We start from the raw sequence: 19667 nt of genomic DNA, 5'->3' as shown, positions 1-19667 counted from the left end.
GGAAGTATTAGGGATGGAGACAAACTATGAGAGACTCAACTCAAGGAAACAAACTAAGGGTTGTTGAAGGGGAGGTGGGTGAGATGATGGGATATTTGGGTGATGAGCATGAAGGAAGGCATGTGATGTGATGAGCATTGGATGGTATTTGCAACTGATAAAACACTGAACTCTACATCTAAAACTAATGATGTACTATATGTTGGTTAATAAAATTTAAATAAAAAATTGCACATGGAAGTGCAAATAACTCTTCAGGGTAATAATTTGTTAACATCTTATAAATTCCAAGATGGCAAACCCTATGACCCAGCAATTCTACTATTCCCCAGTGTGTAACCTGTGAAATGTGCCCTACAGAAACTTCCATGGAGGGGTGCCTGGGTGGCTCAGTTGGTTAAGCATTTGCCTTTGGCTCAGGTCATGATCTCAGGGTTCTGGGATCAAACCACACATTGGGCTCCCTGCTCGTGGGTAGTCTGCTTTCTCCCTCTGCCCTTCCCTCCCCCTGCTGCTCTCTCTCTCTCTCTCTCTCTCTCTCTCTCAAATAAATAAAAATCTTAAAAAAAAAAAAAGAAAAAGAAAGAAAGAAACTCCCATGGATGTGCACAAGGAAACCCAAGCAAGAATGTTCACATCTACCATCAATGAGAAGATGAGTCAATAAATTGTGGCATAATCACAAGCAACACTCTAGAGCAGTTAAAATAAATGAAATGCATCCTATGAATAAACATAAGACATAATGGGAGGTAAGAAAAGCAAGACACAAAATGATCTGATTTCATTTTGGTAGAGTTTAAAAATAGGATATATTGCTTTGGGTTACATAACATTAAGCAAAATAATAATAATGCCCATGAAAATGTTAGTAGTAATCTCTGGGGCATCTGGGGAGGATTAGAGTGTGATAGACATAGGGGCTTCAACTGTGTCTACCATATTTCATTTCTTACACTGGGGAAGGGTACACTGGTATACATTATACTGTTTCCATACTTGTCTGTATTTGACACATTTCATCAAAAAATCATTAACAGAAGAATAATCTTATTCTTTAATCCTCAAATTCGTGAAAGACTCTAGACCTACCCCTTGCAAATATCCAGGGTCTGATGTATTTGGGCACCTGTAGATGTCACAGTTCCCCACAAGTCTAGAGAGAGCCAGTGCTACACACACTTGAACATCTTCCCTTCTGTGAGTTGGTCAAGGCAGTCAGCCAGTCGTTGGAATCATGGCAGAAAACAGAGACCAGAAATGGTGAAGGCAAACAACAGAGCAGCTGTATTTCTAAGAACTCCAAATCTGTGGGTCGCTTGAAGACAATTTAGTTTCTTTCTCCTGCAGCTGCTCCAGTGGTATCACTTGCCTCTGTAAAACCATTTGCATCTTTCTCCTTCGGAATACACTTCCAGAGGCTAGTTTCTTTGTCTGTCATGCCGGGACACTGATTTAGAGTCACGTCAAGTAACTGGACTGGACTCAAGCTCTGAAAGCGGGCTAGTCCCCTATGAATGCTAGCCAAGTGGCAGGCATATGTCCCATCACTGAAAATGCTCCTGGATCATTCCACAACACCTGCCTGGATGCTGGGTCCACTGAGAGGGTGAGTCCATGCGGTGGGACAACAAAGTATCCGAGACTGGGCTTGTTTAAACACAACTTGACTCTCTCAAGTCTGAAATTAGTGTGTTAGCAGAATGACTTCCTTTTAAGGCTCTGAGGGACAATCTGTTCTAGGTCTCTCTCCCAACTTCTGGGGATTTGCTAGCAATCTTTAGTGATTCCAGGATTGTAGAAGCATCTCCCCAATCTCTGCTTTCATCTTCACATGGTGCTCTCCCTGTGTGTGTCTCTGTCAAAATTTCCCATTTTTTATAAGGGCACCAATTGGATTAGGGCCTACCCTAATGATCCCATTTTAACTTTAATCTGTAAAGACCCTATCTCCAAATAAGGTCACATTCTGAGGTCTTGGAGGTTAGGACTTAAGCATATGAATTTTAGGAGGACATAATTTAACACATCACAGAAGGCTTCCCTATCTTTTTTTTTTTTTAAGATTTTATTTATTTATTTATTCATAGAGACATACAGAGAGAGAGAGGCAGAGGCACAGGCAGAGGGAGAAGCAGGCACCATACAGAGAGCCCGACGTGGGACTTGATCCCAGGTCCCCAGGATCACGCCCCGGGCTGCAGGCGGCGCTAAACCGCTGCGCCACCGGGGCTGCCCAAGGCTTCCCTATCTTGTCTAGCTAAACCAGACACCTGCCTCGGAGCTCACAAGCTCCCTTGGTCCCCCTTGGTGGTCTCAGCCACATCCCAGCACTATCATGCCATATTAAAAGGGACTATTACTTGTTCACCAGGGAGTTCCCCCAAACCCAGTTCAGAGCCTGGATTTGGTAGAAAATATGTAACTTACTTGTTAAATAAATGAATTAATTTTTTTAAATGCCTTCGGTTTCAGTGATTTCTTTGTGAATGTTCCATTCTCCTTCACTGGTCAACACCACATCTTTATCTGTCCTCCCCTCCTCCACACTTTGGCCAAAGCACATTCTCCTCCATTTAAAAGACGTACTAACTAACAATGATAACTAACATGTTTCCAACTCTCTCTCTCTGTGCATGGGACTCTGCCGTGAGTTTTGCAAGGAATGGATCATCTAATTCTCATGACAACATCACAAATTAAATACAACCAACTGTGTTCTTTGGATGAGGAAACTGAGACACAGTGCTGTAAGTAACTTGCCCAGGGTTACCATGATAGGAGGTGATTATACCAGAAAAGGGTAGGGATGCATCTGCCCTATCTACCCCTTCCCTCTGGACTTAGAATAGTGCCTGGTGCAGAGGAGACACACCAACATTAACACAACCATATACTTGTTAGTGTTAGAACCAGAACACTTGTGATAATAAAGGGGGGACACTAAATTGAGGGGACACTGGAAAAACAGTGTAGTTCTGTGCATGCTGGGATGTAAGGCTACTTTATCAATAAATATCTGTCAAATGAATGAACTCAGGCCTGCCCTGCTTAAGGGCTCAGATTTTAGTTCACCATATAACACTTAACAAGATGTATTTGCAAAACCAAATTGTACTTACATGGGGCATTTGCTAAAAAAGCATGCTCCTGGAAGTAAATCTACAGCAATTCACATCAGACAGGAATTTCTGTTGCAATTTTATCATTGCACAGACTGTTATTCAGCTCCAGAGGGTGGAAATGCAAATTAAAGAAATGTTTTGTATTTAAAAAAAAAAAAAAACTCTTTCAGAAGGCTAAGTCATTATGATCCGTAATTGGGGTACAAGATGGGACAAAATTTTTATTCTATCAGAGATGATGATAAAGGAATCATTTCTATCGCTCCATTCTTGAAAAAAATAATGGTGTTTCCAATGAACTTTCATATCAATAATGGTCTTAATTATCCATTCCCTTCTTGTGAGCCAAATGCCTTTTCTTTTGGCATAAACAAAGAGGTAATTTTAGTTTTTCTTTCTTCTCTCTCCCCCTCCTTTCCTCCTTCCTTTCCTCCCTCCCTACCCTCCACCTTTCAGAGAAACAACATTAGTACATAAATTCCTGAATCAGTGCACCAGATCTCACACTGCAGAACAGTACAGACTCCTGGGAAGCCACATGGCATGCTCCAAATCTTCTTGGAATGACAGCATCCCAGGATTGAGAGAAATCTTGTCCTCTCACACCTACAATGCCATCTCTCTGATCAGAGGCCATCTACTTCTGGCTTGACCACCTCCTGTGGCCCATGGCAGCTGCCTCTGTGGCCTGTGTCAGCTGCCCACCCACCACTCCAGAGGACGCTTATGATCATCATGTAATGTGGATCATGGTATAGATTATTGCTCTTCTGAAGAAGCCAGAAAATCTGGGTTTTTATGTGAAATGCTTGGACTTTAAATTTTAGTGTCTAATTCATTTAAAAAAAACAAAAAACAAAAATAAAAATAGGCCAAATAGAAATCGGTGGACTTCCACATGTATCCTCTGATGTGAGGCACAGAGGGTTGAGTTACTTGCTTGAGGCCACACATTTGTGAAGTGACAAAGCCAGCATGGTCTCTCTACGGAGGGCAGAATAATGGCTCCCCAAAGATTCCTAATTCCTGGAGCCTGTGAGCATTATATTACAGGGCAAAGAGTAACTAATATAACAGATGAAAGTGAGGTTGCCAATCAACTGACTCGTGGTTGGGGATATTTTTCTGGATTATCAAGGTGAGCCCATTGTAACCACAGGGATCCTAAAATGGAGAGAACAAATCAGAGAAGTCAGGGTGATGCACTGTGGGAGGTCTCAAGTGGCCATTGCTGGCTTTAAAAACAGGATGAAGCCACCCGCTCAGGAATGCGGACAACCCACAGAAGCTAGAAAAAGCAAGAGACAGATTGTCTCCTAGAGCCTCCAGAAGGAAGAAGCTCTGCTGACACCTTAATATTAGCCCAGTAAAACCCATTTCAGACTTCTGATGACCAAAACTATAAAGAAAATAAATTTGTGTTGTTTTAACTAGTGGCCATGGTAATTTGTTAGGGCAGAAATAGGAACCTAGTACACCCACCTTCCACACAGTAGGTGCCCAATGTATGCCTATGGATGCTGAATCTGACAGCCTCTTCTTTCCCTGGGTCCCAGAACCACAAAAGGACAAGGATTCATTGACCTTCACCCCATACTGTTGAGTCATTCCTAATGAGAAATCTGCCCAGAACAGAACAAGCAGCTGGAAAATAGGTAAAGTACATGGAATGTGGCTTCAGAAGATGGGGGCTAGGATGCTGGCCCACCACCTCATACCTATGGTTACCTTAGGTGAGTTTCTTCACCAATGAGTCTCAGTTTCCTCACCTGTAAGATGGGGCTAACAGCACTCCCTACAGAATTACTGTGATAAGTAACTGGTGCACCCATGAGATTTATTTCAATGCTTGGCACACACATACATACAGACAAACATCATACTCGTTATGAACCCCTAAAACAGCATTTTGACCTACTCCCTGTTGCTGACAATGGGTTTTAAAACCAAGGCAAAATCTCTGGTTCTCGGCCAAGAGATACTGGGGTGTAGTTGTTCCATGGGTCCTTCTGTCACATTAATAATACCTGTAGATCTTAGCAACCCTGTCTCCTCCCCAACAATGCTGTGAAGAAAACAATTCCCTGATCCAAGTCACCCATTTTTACCCATTTTACACCCATTTTTATCCATCTCCATACACACCGTTTGTACTGCAGCTTTTCCCTTTCTTAATCACTAGTGAATAAAGAAACATCTAAATTGCATATCCAGTGACTAATGAGTGAGTGATCAGGGTGCCATTTGTGTTAACCTTTAAGGCCTTTTAGAAATTGTGAGAACTGTTCCTCTGAAAAGTGTCTGATCAGAATCATACAAGTTCAAAACTAAAATTCATAGATTACTTCATAAAGAGTCCCAGCTCCCAGAGTCCCCTTCTTGGCTACACTTCAGTGCCTGGAGTCTAGAGTATCAGAGACAAGACAAGATTTGCAGGAAGAAGGGGTTCCTGACAAGACCCTACCAGTCCACTGAGGAGCAGTCAGGGACTCTTCCTTTGTGGATATGTAAAGTTCCCACTGAAATAGCACCTTCTAGGTGAAGGTAATGTGTCCTCTTGAGCAAGGGAGGAGTTGAAGGTCATCACTTAAATAGGCATTCAGAATGCCTATCCACACACAGAGTGCCATATGACCAGGGAGTACATCTAGCTCCTGATTTCACTCATGGGAGGGTTGATTCACATATCCAGTACCCCAACTTTTTCAAAGGGCCTCTCCAGAAAACTGGCTTTTGTCTTACCAGTCATGGGGCTAAGATGAGTCTGGCAAGTCTAGCCACCTGGGGGAAAAGAAAGATAATGGTTCAGTTGGTAGATACCACAGATCTGCCCATCTACTCAGCACAGAGTGAGCAAGCAAAACATCCCAGCTCTCAGCTTTCTCCTCAGGTGGAAGCAGTTGATGTGTGCATTAAATACACCAACTTCTCCAGGGATCCCTAAAGAACAGGAATCTAACTTTCCAGTCTTGAAATACTGACAGATCTGGTGCAGTGTAGCTACTTAGGAACAGAGATGGTGGTTTGGACTGGTAAACACCATACCTCACCAACCCCTGGCTCACCAAATGAACAAAAACCACAGTTCCCACCTTCTCCTTGTGGATGGAAATAATTGGTAGAAGCCCCCAGATTACCTGGCTAGATGGATTGGTGAAATTTTTTACCCCCTGTATGAGGCCAGTTGGTAAATATTGGAAGAGCTGCCTGCGTTGTGTAATGCAAAGACACCAACAGAGAGTCACAGAAAATAAACAAGCAAAGATGTTCCATATAAAGGAACAAAATAAACCTCCAGAATCTAACCATAGTGGAATAGAGTTACATGATTTATCTGACAGAAATTCAGAATAATTTTCATAAAGCTATTCACCAAGGTCAAGATAACAATACATGCACAATGTGAGAATTTTAACAAAGAGATAGAAAATATTTTCTAAAATGCCAAACAAATCACAGAGCTGAAGGACATAGTAACATAACCGAAAAATTTACTAACGGGATATAACTGTAGATTAGATAAAGCCAAAGAAAGGATCAGTGAACTCAAAGACAGGTTATTAGAAATAATTCAGAGGAGCAAAAAGAAAAAGTATAAATAAAGCTTTAGCGACTTATAAGATATTCCCAAAATGATTAGCATATACTTTATGGTAATTCCAGAAGGAAAAGAGGAAGGGCCAGAAAGATTATTCAAAGAAATAATGGCTGAAAACTCCCTCAAAATTTCTCTCTGAGGAAAGAAATAAACATTCAGATCTCAGAAGCCCAAAAGATACCAAATAAGAGGAACCCAAGAAATCTACACTGAAACACATTATAATCCAATTGTCAAAAGTCAAAAATAAAAAGACCATTTTGAAAGAAGCAAGAGAAAAGTGACTTGTCATGCACAAGGGAATTCCCATAAAATAATCAGCAGACATTTAGGCAAAAATCTTGCAGATCAGAAGGGAGTGGGATAATATATTAAAAATGCCAAAAGAAAAAACTGCCAACCAAAAATTCTATAAACTGTCCTTTAAAAATTAAGAAAAGGGGCAGCCCGGGTGGCCCAGCGGTTTAGCACTGCATTCAGCCCAGGGCCTGATCCTGGAGATCCAGGATCAAGTCCCATGTCGGGCTCCCTGCATGGAGCCTGCTTCTCCCGCTGCCTGTGTCTCTGCCTCTCTCTCTCTCTGTGTCTCTCATGAATAAATAAATAAAATCTTTAAAAAATATAAATAAAAATAAAAATTAAGAAAAGATACTCTCCCCCAAAAAAACAGAAGCTAAGGGAGTTCATCACCACTAGAATTACATTACAAGAAATGCTAATGGATGTCCTTCAAGACAAAACAAAGGGACACGTGAGAATACACCATGGGATGAAAAAAGATGAACCTTGTTGGTAAAGGTAAATACAGGTGAGCGTATTATTATAACAGTGGTGAGTAAATCACTTTTAATTCTAGTACAATAGTTAAAAGACGAAAGTATTAAAAGTAACTATAACTAAAAAATACCTTAAAAGATAAGTAATATGAATAACTATAATTTGTGACAACAATAATATAAAGAGTGGAGAGGGATAAATTAAAGCGTAGCATTTTTGTATGCAATTGAACTTAAGTTCTGAACTTAAAACACGTGTTATAACTATAAAATAATTTATCAGGGCCCCAGGGTAACCACACACATACAAATACCTACAGAAGTTACACAATAGATAAGGAGAATCAAAATATATCAGTGTAAAAAAAATCAACAAAACGCAAAGGAAGACAGCAAGAGAGGAAAAGACAGATAAAAGAACATGCCAGATTGACAGAAAACTAACAAAATGTTAATAATAAATCCTTGCCCATCAATAATTATTTTAAGTATAAATAGATTAAACTCCCCAATCAAAAGACACACAGTAGCTGAATAATTAAAAAAAAAAAGAAGTATAGGAACGCCTGGGTGACCCAGCAGTTGAGCGTCTGCCTTCAGCTCAGGGCGTGATCCTGGAGTCCCGGGATCGAGTCCCACATGAGGCTCCCTGCATGGACCTTGCTTCTGCCTCTGCCTATGTCTCTGCCCCTCTCTCTGTGTGTCTCTCATGAATAAATAAATAAAATCTTTAAAAAAATAATTTAAAAAAAAACAAGTATATATATGCTGCCTACCAGAAACCCACTTTATATTGAAGGATATATTTAGGCTAAAAGAGAAGGGATGGATAAATATATTCCATGTAAATAATAACCAAAAGAAATCAGGAGTGGTTGTATCAAACAAAATAAACCTTAATTCAAAGACTGTCACAAGAGATAAATATTAAAAACTATATCATGATAATTAAATCCATCCAGAGGAAGATATAACAATCATAAATTATAAGTTATAAATATATATGCACCAAACATTGGAGCACCTAATTACAGAAAGTAAACAGTGGCAGAATTGGAGGAAGAAACTGACAGCAATCTAATAGTAGGAGACTTTAACACTCTACTTTCAATAATGGACAGAGAATTCAGACAATAGAGCAATAAGGAAATAGAAGGTCTGAAAAACACTATAGACAAATGGACCTACCAGACATACACAGAACATTCTACCCAACAGTAACAGAATACAGATTCTTTTCAAACACACAGACATATTTCTCCAGGAGAGATCACATGTTAGGTCACAAAGCAAGTCCTAACAAATTTAAGAAGATTGAAAGCATACTAGCTATTTTTTTTCTGATAACAATGGAAAACTAGAAATCAGTTAACAGGAGGAAAACTGGAAAATTCACAAATATGTGGATATTAAACAATATATTCGTAAACAATTATTGGGTCAAAGGAGAAATCAAAAAGGAAATTAGAAAATACCTCAAGACAAATAAAATGAAAACATAATACACCAAAATTTATGGGATGTAGCAAAAGTAGGACTAAGAGTAACATTCAGAGTGATAAATGCCTACATTAAAAAGGAAGAAAGCTCTCATATAAAAAACCTAACTTTACACCTCAAGAAGGAAAACAAATACAAACAAATAAGTCCAAATTTAACAGCAGGAAGGAAATAAATATTAGAGCAGAAATAAATGAAATTAAACACAGACAAAAACCGGAAAAAAAAAAAACAATAAAACTAAAATTGATTTTTTGAAAAAATAAACAAAATTGGAAAACCTTTACCTGAGAGAAAACTCAGATTTAAAAATCATAAATGATTGGGCACCTGGATGGCTCAGTGGTTGCGTGACTGCCTTTGGCTCAGGTCGTGATCGCATGATCCGGGGGCCCTGGGATCAAGTTCCGCATCGGGCTCCCTATGGGGAGCCTGCTTCTCCTTCTACCTATGTCCCTGCCTCTCTCTGTGTGTCTCTCATGAATAAATAAATAAAATCTTTTTTAAAAGTCATAAATGAAAGAAGAGACATTACAAGTCATGCTACAGGGCAGCCCGGGTGGCTCAGCGGTTTAGTGCGGCCTTAAGCCCAGGGCGTGACCCTGGAGACCCGGGATCGAGTCCCACGTCGGGCTTCCTGCGAGGAGCCTGCTTCTCCCTCTGCTTGTGTCTCTGCCTCTCTTTCTGTGTCTCTCATGAATAAATAAATAAAATCTTTAAAAAAAAAGTCATGCTACAGAAATTTTTTTAAATGTAGGAGATTAGCAGGAACAATTATTCACCAATGAATTGGATAACTTAGAAGGAATGGAGAGATTTCTGGAAACATGTAACTTACCAAGACTAAGTCATGAAGAAAGAGAAAATCTACACAGGCCTACAACTAATATGGATATTGCAAAAATAATAAAAACATCCAAAGAAAATCACAGGACCAGATTATTTTAACTGTTGAGTCTACCAAATATTTAAAGAATAATTAAAACCAATACTTCTCAAAATCTTCAAAAATTGAAATAGAAAACTTCTCCCAAACTCATCCTATGAGTTATGCATTACCCTGATACGATAGCCAGACAGACACCACAAGAAAACTACAGGCCAATATCCCTGATGAATATGGATATAAAAATTCTCAACAAAATAGTACCAAATCAAATCCAATAGCATATTAAAGGGATCATACATCATAAGCAAGTGTTTTTACTCCTGAGATGTAAGGATGGATTAACATAAACAAATCAATTAATGTAATATTTCAGATTAAGAGAATGATGGATAAAAAATCACATGATTATTTCAATAGATGCAGAAAAAGCATTTGCCAAAATTCAACACCCTTTCATAATAAACACTCTAAACAAACTAGGAACAGAAGTAAATTACCTCAGTGTAATAAAGGCATATATGACAAGCCTACAGCTAACATCATACTCATCATAACATTCAGTAGATATTATGTTAAGTGAAATAAGTCATACAGAGAAAGAAAACACCATATTATTTCACTTATATGTGGAATCTAAAAAACACAAACAAAAGCAGAAACAGACCCATAAATACAGAGAACAAACTGGTGGTTGCCAGAGATGGGTGATGAGCAAAAAGTGGTGAAGGGAAGTGAGAAGTATAGGCTTCCAGTTATGGAATGAATAATTCATGAGAATCAATGATTCAGGATAGGGAATACAGTCAATGATATTATAATAGCACTGTATGGTGACAGTAACTAAACTTGTAAACACAGCATACATATAGAGTTGTCAAATCAATATGTAGTAAACCTGAAACACTGCATGACTATACTTCAGTAAAAGATAAATGTATAATATATACATACATACATACATAACATGTATACATACATACATATATAAATGGGGAAAAAACTGAAAGTTTTCCTCTAAGATTAAAAACAAGAGAAGGATACCCCTTCACCAGCTGTATTCAACACAGTAGTGGAGATTCTAGACAAAGCAATTAGGCAAGGAAAAGAAATAAGCATCCACACTGGAAAGACAAAAATAAAACTGTCCCTGTTTACAGGTGACATACTCTTAAATTAAAAAAAAAAACAAAGTTTAGTGTTTTGCATAACTATAGTTTTATGGTTATATAGTTAAAAATAACTGTTAGAACTAATAAATTCAGCAAAGTTACAGAATACAAAATAAATATACAAAAATCAGTTGTGTTTCTATACGCTAATAATGAACTATCTGAAAAGGAAATTCAGGATATAATCTCATTTACCATAGTACCAGAAAAAAATAATGTACTTGGGGGTAAAATTAAGGAGGTAAAAGACTTGTATAGAAAACTATAGAACATTGAACAGGATACAAACAAATGGAAAGGCATCTGTTTCATGAATCAGTAGACATCATTATCAAAATGTCCAAACTATCCAAAGCAATCTACAGATTCCATAAAATCCCTATCAAAATCCCACTGGCATTTCTTACAGAAAAAAAGAATTTTAATTTATATGGAACCACAAAAGACCATAAACAACCAAATCAATCTTGAGAAACAAGAACAAAGCTGGATTTTACTGGCATAAAAACAGACATAGAGACATGGAATGGAATAGAGAACCCAGAGATATGGTCCATGTATGGTCCACTGATATTTGACAAGGAGACCAAAAATACGCAATTGGAAAAGGACAGTCTCTTCAAAAAATTATGTTGGCAAAACTGGATATCTACTCAGACAAGAATGGAATTGGACCTTTACCTTATACCATACACAAAAATCAACTCAAAAGAGATTAGACACATAAACATAAAAATTCTAGAATAAAACTTAGGAGGAAAGCTTCATGACATCAGTCTTTAGGATTATTTTTTTGATATACCACCACAGTACAGACAACAAAAATAAGAATAAACAAGTAGGAGTACATTAAAAATAAAAAGCTTCTGCACAGCAAAGGAAATAATCAGCAGAATGAAAAGGCAACCTACAGATAGGAGAAATATCACAAACTATGTATTTGATAAGAGCTTCACCTCCAAAATATATAAGGAACTTCTGCAACTCAATAGTTTAAAATAACCTAATAAACAATTTTTAAATGGTCTAAGGATTTGAATAGACATTTTTCAATAGAAGACATACAAATGCCCAACAGATATATGAAAAAATACTCAACATCACTAAACATGAGGTAAATGCAAACCCAAACTACAGTGAGATATTGCCTCACAACTGTTAGGATAGCCATTATCATAAAAACAAAAGACAAATGTTGGCGATGATGTGGAGAAATTTCAACCCTTGCACACTGTTGGTAGGAATGTAGAATGGAGCAGCTGCTATGGAAAACAGTATGGAGGTTCCTCAAAAGGTTGCAGATAGAATTACCATATGATCCAGCAAAACCACTTCTGGGCATTTACCCAAAAGAACTGAACTCAGAATCTCAAAGAGATATTAGCACTCTTGTGTTCACTGCAACACTATTCACAATAGCCAAGATGTGGTAACAGCAAAGTCCATCAAGAGATGAATGAAAAAATAAAATGTAGTATATAGATAGGTACAATGGAAGACTAGTCAGGCTCTTATTTTTCTCTCCAAATGTTTATTTAAATTCCACTTAGTTAACACACGGTGTAAAATATTAGTTTCAGGTGTATAATATACATAATATATATATAATATAGTGATTAATATTGTGATATAATATAGTGATTAATATAGTGATATAATATAATATAGTGATTCAACCTTTCCATACAACACCCAGTGCTCATCACAACAAATGCACTCCTTAATTCCCTTCACCTATTTCACCCATCTTTCCACCCACCTCCCCTCCAGTAACCATCAGATTGTTCTCTATAGTTAAGAGTCTGTTTCTTGGCTTGCCTCTCTTCCCTCCCCCACACATGTGCATTTATTTTGTTTCTTAAATTCCCCATATGAGTGAAATCATATGGTATTTTTCTTTATCTGACTAATTTTGCATAGCATATTATTCTCTACCTCCATTCACATCATTGCAAATGGCAAGATTTCATTCTTTTCAATGGCTGAGTAACATTCCATTTTTTGCATATTGTATATAGGTGTACACACACACACACACACACACACACCCACATCTCCTTTATTCATTCAACAGTTGAGTGACATTTGGGCTCTTTCCATAATTTGGCTACTTTGATAATGCTGCTAGGTACATTGGGGTGCGTGTCCCTTTAAATCAATATTTTTGTATTCTTTTGACAAGTACTTAGATCATAAGTTAGTTCTATTTTTAACTTTTTGAGGAACCTTCGTACTATTTTCCAGACTGGCTGCACCAGTTTGCATCCCTACTCACAGTTTAAGAGGGCTCCCCTTTCTCCATATCCTTGCCAACACCAGTTGTATCTTGTGTTTTAGATTTTAGCTCCTCTGAAAGGTGTGAGGTGATACCTCATTGTGGTTTTGATTAGTATTTCCCTGATAGTGAATGATGTTGAGCATCTTTTTATGTGTGTTAGCCATCTGGATGTCTTCCTTAGAAAATGTCTATTCATGTCTTCTGCCTATTTTTTGACTCGATTATTTGTTTTTTGGGTACTGAGTTTTATAAGTTCTTTATATATTTTGGTTACTAACCCTGTTTTTTAAAAGGAAATTCTGCAATATGTGATAGCATGGATAAATCTTGAGGACGTTACGCCAACTGAATTTTGCCAGTCATAAAGATAGATACTGACTGATTTTACTTATGTGTCAAATTCATAGATTCAAAGAGTAGAATAAATGGTGGTTGTCAAGTGCTGAGAGAATGAGAGAAATGGGAAGTTGTAATCAAAGGGCATAAAGTTTCAGTTATGAAAGATAAATAAGCTGCGGAATTCTTTGAACATTACACCTATAGTCAACAGTAGTATATTAAATACCTAAAAATTTGTTTAAAGGTAGCTCTCATGTTAAGTGTTTCACAACAACAAAATTACATGCATACATAAGAGTGTAAAAAGAAGCAGCATTTGTGCAATTTTTAAGGCTTATGCTTTTGAAGTATATCATTCATTTATTCATTCATTCATTCAACAAACATTGATAGTGCGTGACCACATCCAATTAAGGCAAGAATTAGGCAGGCTTCCCTGGTTAGTGAAATAACGGTTACTATATTACATACAATAAAAGTATCATGGGCAAGAAAGCCAATTCGATTAAATGAGATTTGATATACATAAGGCAACAGTAAGGATAAAATGAAAAAGGAGTTTTTATAATTGAAATGATGGAGGTTCAAATCTCAGCTCTGACACTTCTGATCTGGATAAATTCCTTATTTTCTCAGCTTCAATTTCACCTTCTGTAAAATGGGAATAAAAACATCTCATAGGATCACTGTGATGGTTGAATGAGCTTCCACATGCAATGTGTCTGCCACTTAGCAGGAGCTCAATAAATGTTAGTCTCTCCTCCTTTACAAATGACTAACATTGTGGAGGCCGTTTTAGTTGCTATGAGCGTTTGCTATTTTTGCTAAAATATTTGCTATTTTTCTGCCCATGGACAGTCACCCAGGCGTTTAATGCAGCAGAAGTGCCCATCTGCAAAGAGGGTCAGAGTCTTTGACCATGGGTTAACACATGTGTACTCCAGCCTCCCTCTTCCCACAATCTCAGGTAAACCTCAGGGTGCTCTCAGCTGGCTTTAGCAATTGTCAAATACATGAAGTTTCTAAAAGATACCACTCAGGCATATAGCTTGATAAAAAAAAAATTTTAAAGGTGCTCCTTAAATTCAAAGTGAAGATCTAAAAATAAAGCAGCCCCTTCAACAGATCCAGGGTGAAATGAGGGAGTCTAATTGAGCAGGATGTGTGCTGTGACTGTGTGAATGTTTTATCTTTGTTGTCAAAATGCCATCTGGAGTGAAGGAAACCTGCAGATCAATTTTCTTGGATAACGTGGTCACTCCCAACAGTGGGTTTGCAGAAATGCTGATCACCTGCTGACTTCTCCAGCATCATAAGCAACTAACCATGCTGAGAAAGGAGACGATGTTTTATTATTATTTTTACAGGAAAGTACAAAAATTCTAAAGTGCTAAGACTGTACTCTCTTTATCTTTCATACCAGCTACCTGAAAATTCTAAAAGAATATTTTAGTAGAGATCCAAAGGTTAAGCTTTCTTAGGAGTATTCTAAGGTGAGTTAACCAATTTTTTACCTTGTTACTGCACATGTTGTAGAAACTATTTTCCTACTGAGAAAATACTTTTCCATAATATAAAAAGGCAATGAACATCATTTATAATTCCACACCCAATGAAATAACTGCTAAAATTCTCAGCAGTAATTTCTTTTTCAGTTCATATTTGCAACCTGCTTTGTTATTTAAATCTTAAATATCTCCCATCAAAGTTACCAACAAATATCACTTTGAATGATTAATAGCATTTCATCATAATATGTCCCCTAGTTACATAACCATTCTATTAAGAAGGGATACTGAAACATATACATGTTCCCCACTATAAATCATGGTGCCATCAAAAAGGATGCTTCTTTTATTTGTCAACATTTACCCAAACTAAATACATACCATTTTAATGAACAACCCTGTTATGTTTTTTAGAATGCAATGTTAATGTCCTTAAAGCCATATCACCTTAAGCTTAGCATTAAAGTCATGGTCCAAACCCCCTGCCTGGCATCTAAAGTCAGGATGATCTTTTCCTAGTATGCCCTCAGCCACTGTTGCATGGACCCCAACAACACCACTCAAATGCCTTCACACTGTCCTCTCCTAGTAAAAATGCCCCTACCCCTCATTCCCAAAGCCCTTCTCACTGAAGCAAAGCTGGTGGCTGCCAACAGGAGTAGCTGCCCTTGATACCATTAGACCCACTTTGTGTCTGTCTTACCTGCCAAACAAACAGTGAGCTCCTCAAGAGGGAGCCTGAGTCTCATTCCTCTCTGCACTAGAAAGGCTAGCAGCTAGTGGGTGTGCAATAAATGCAGGTTGGATGAACTAATTAATTGCAAGGACTTGCCCTAAGATCACACTGTTGATTCAGAAATAATGGGGGGCAGAAAATAAAAATACTGTTTCTGCTGATTTTTTTCTTTATTCTGGCAGCAGTAATCAGGGTCTCCAAAAAAAAAAAAAAAAGGAGAATCTATGGGATCTATATCCATAACTATATAAAATTTAATACAAAACATTAGCTCACAAATTATGAAGCATGAGTAGTCTCACAATCTTCTCTCTATAAGCTAGAGACCTAGAAAGACTAGTAATATAGTTGGAGGACCTAAGAGCCCTAGAGTTAATGGCAGAGATTCTAGTCTGTGTCTGAAGGCTTGAGCACCTGCAACCCTGAAGGCAGAAGGTTGATGTCCACTCTAGCACTCAGAGAGGGCAAAGCCTCCCTACTCCACCTTCTTGTTCTATTCTAATCCTCAGTGGATTGGATGTTGCCCACCCATGTTGGATAGAGCAATGTACTTTACTCAGTCTACTGATTCAAATGCTAATAGTCTTCCAGGAACACCCTCACAGACACATCCAAAAATAAATGTTTAACCAGATATCCAGGCATCCCATTGCCAGTTAAATTGACACATAAAATTAACTATTGTTTTATTTTTTACAATATTTTATTGAGATATAGTTCACACAACATAAACTCATCATGTTAAGGTGTATAGCTCATGGATTTGAGTATATTCACAATGTTGTACAACCACATCTCTAAATCCAGAGAATTTCAACACCCCAGAAAGAAACCTTGTACCTGTCAATAGTCACTTCTGAACCCTCCTCACTCCCACAACCCTTTCCTAGTCCCCTAGGCAAACACTCATGTACTTTCCATCTCTATGGATTTGCTCATTCTAGACAGTTTAAATTAATAGAATCATACACGATGTGGCCTTTTGTGACTGATTTTTTCACTTACCACAATGTTTTCTTTTTAAAAAAAATTCAGTTAGCTACCAACTAAGTACATACTTAGTTTCAGATGTAGTGTTCAATGATTTATCTGTTGTGTATGCCACCCAGTATTGATCACATCATGTGCCCTCCTCAATGCCCATCACCCAGTTACCCCATCCTCCTGCCCACCTCTCCAGCAACCCTCAGTTTGTTTCCTAGAGTTAAAAGTCTCTCATGGTTTCTCTCTCTCTCTGATGACTTCCCATTCCGTTTTCCCCTCCTTTCCCCTGTGATCCTCTGTGCCATTTCCTATATTTCCATATATGAGTGAAATCATTTGATAACTGTCTTTCTCTGACTTATTTCACTAAACACAATACCATCCAGTTCCATCCATGTCCATATAAATGGAAGCATTCATCCTTTCTGATGGCTGAGTAGTATTCCATTCTATATATATACCACATCTTCTCTATCCATTCATCTGTTGGTAGACATCTCAGCTCTTTCCACAGTATGGCTATTTTGGGTGTTGCTGCTATGAACACTGGGGTAAAGATGCCCCTTCAGATCATTACATTTGTATCTTTGGGGTAAATACCTAGTAGTTTAATTGCTGGGTCATATGTAGCTCTATTTTTAACTTTTTGAGGAACCTCCATACTGTTTTCCAGAGTGGCTGTACCAACTTGCATTCCCACCAACAGTGTGAGAGGATTCCCCTATCTCCACATCCTTGCCAACATTTGTTGTTTCCTGTCTTGTTCATTTTAGCCATTCTGACTGCTGTGAGGTGGTATCTCATTGTGGTGCTTTGTATTTTGATTTGTATGTCCCTGATAGTACAAACATTTTCAAAGTTTGTCTAGGTTGTGGTGTGTATCAGTGATTCATTCTTTTTTTAAAAAAATTGATTGATTGATTGATTGATTGATTAAGAGAGCGAGAGAGCATGCATGCACACAAGTTGAGAGAGGGACAGAGGGAGTGAGAGAGAGAATCTCAAGAAGACTCTCAACTGAGCACAGAGCCTAGTGTGGGGCTCCATCCCAGGACTCTGAGATCATGACCTGACCTGAAATCAGGAGTCACTGCCTAAGCAACTGAGCTACCAGGGCACACCAGTGCTTCATTCTTTTCATGGCTAGGATAATATTTCTTTGCATGTGGTCTATTCCTAGACCACATTTGTTTTATCCACTCATCAGTTTATGAGAATTTGGATTGTTTCCATTTTTTGGCTATGAATAACAATGCTATCATGAACACCAGATTTTTGTGTGAACGTGTGTTTTCAATTCTCTTTGGTATATACCTAGGTATAGAATTGCTGGGTCATATTGTAAGTTTAAGTTTTTCAGGAACAGTCAAATTGTTTTTGATAGACATCCCACCAGCAATGTAGAGGGGCTCCAATTCTCCACATTTTTGCCAATGGGTTTTATTTTCCATTTTAAAAAATTAATGTGGGGGATAGGCAAAATGGGTTACAGGGAGTGGGAGACACAAGCTTCTGGGTACAGAATGAGTAAGTCGGAGTAATAAAAGGCACTGCATAGGGAAGATAGTCAATGATATTTCAATAGCACTGTAAGATGATTGGGGTAGCTACACTTGTAGTGAGTCAGTATATCATACAGACTTATCAAATCACTATGCTGCACATCAAAAACTAATATAACATTATGCGTCAACTACACTCAAAATTTAACAAATTATTAATAAATTAATTTAAAAATTATTGTTATATCCATCCTAGTAGGTATGAAATAGTGTCTTCTTGTGGTTTTGATTTGCATTCCCCTAATGATTAATGACCTTGAACATCTTTTCATGTGCTTGTTGACCATTTGTACATCTTCTTCAGAGAAATATCTATTCAAATCCTTTGCCTATTTTTAAATTTAGTGGTTTTTAATTTTGAATTTTAAGAGCTCTTCATATACTCTGTTTAATGGATCCATACCAAATACATGATGATCTAAGTATTTTCTCCATTTTTCTGGGTCATCTCTATACTTTCTTGATAGTGTACTTTGATTCACAAAAGTATTTAATGTTTACAAAGTCTGACTTACCTATTTTTTCTTTGGTTGTTTAAGCTTTGAGAGTCATATATAACTCTCTTGAGAGGACAAACACCTATGGGTTCCAAGAGTTTTGAAGTTTTAGCTTTTTTTTTTAATTTAAATTCAATTAGCCAACGTAATAGTACATCATTAGTCTCAGATGTAGTGTTTAAGCTTTTCTATTTAGGTCCTTGAACCTGAGTTCATTTTTACATATGCTGTGAGAAATGGATCTAAATTCATTCTTTTGCATGTGCATATCCAGCAGTCCTAGCACCATTTACTGAAAAAACTATTCTTTCTCCCATTCAATGATCTTAGCACCCTTGCAAAAATTCAATTTGTCATTGATGTATGGGGTTATTTCTGGATTCTCAATTGGTCTATATGTCCATCCTAAGCCAGTACCAAAGTTTCTTGATTACTGTAGCTCTGTATTAAGTTTTAATGATCAACAAATGTTGGAGAGGATGTGGAGAAAGGGGAACCCTCTTGCACTGTTGGTGCAGCCACTCTGGAAAACTGTGTGGAGGTTCCTCAAAGAGTGAAAAATAGATCTGTCCTACGACCCAGCAATTGCACTGCTGGGGATTTACCCCAAAGATACAGATGCAGTGAAACGCCAGAACACCTGCACCCCAATGTTTATAGCAGCAATGTCCACAATAGCCAAACTGTGGAAGGAGCCTCGGTGCCC

The 19667-nt window shown here is 37.8% G+C and overlaps 1 protein-coding gene across 1 annotated transcript in view; it reads right to left on the bottom strand.

Annotated features, from left to right (window-relative positions):
* STK32B (serine/threonine kinase 32B) overlaps window positions 1-19667 on the bottom strand; it is a 399034-nt gene that overhangs the window by 342918 nt on the left and 36449 nt on the right. The window lies entirely within an intron of this gene.

The sequence above is a fragment of the Vulpes lagopus genome, chromosome 4, assembly GCF_018345385.1.
Source record: "Vulpes lagopus strain Blue_001 chromosome 4, ASM1834538v1, whole genome shotgun sequence".
Classification (NCBI taxonomy): Eukaryota; Metazoa; Chordata; class Mammalia; order Carnivora; family Canidae; genus Vulpes; species Vulpes lagopus.
The sequence above is the reverse complement of the archived record's forward strand: the minus strand, read 5'-3'. Positions and strand labels throughout refer to the sequence as shown.